At 49.6% G+C, this 232-nt stretch overlaps 1 pseudogene; it reads right to left on the reverse strand.

The window, feature by feature from the left end:
- Nucleotides 1–94, reverse strand: LOC118345393 (annotated as a pseudogene; the record flags this gene model as incomplete).
- Between the last annotated feature and the right edge of the window lie 138 nt (nt 95–232).

Here is a 232-nt window from a genome sequence, read left to right on the forward strand (position 1 = left end):
GAGGTCACCCATCCTAGTACTACTCTCGCCCAAGCACGCTTAACTGCGGAGTTCTGATGGGATCCGGTGCATTAGTGCTGGTATGATCGCACCCATCAAACTATTTACTTAAAATTCATATAATCCTTGAGCGACATACTAGCGTCCTTCCGATCCCAATCCAAACGGAGATCTGATCCAAACCCATGGCTACGCGATGGGCAGGGCGAGATTTCCCGAAAAATCCACTCCC

The sequence above is a fragment of the Juglans regia genome, unplaced genomic scaffold (genome assembly GCF_001411555.2).
Source record: "Juglans regia cultivar Chandler unplaced genomic scaffold, Walnut 2.0 Scaffold_2549, whole genome shotgun sequence".
Taxonomy (NCBI): Eukaryota; Viridiplantae; Streptophyta; class Magnoliopsida; order Fagales; family Juglandaceae; genus Juglans; species Juglans regia.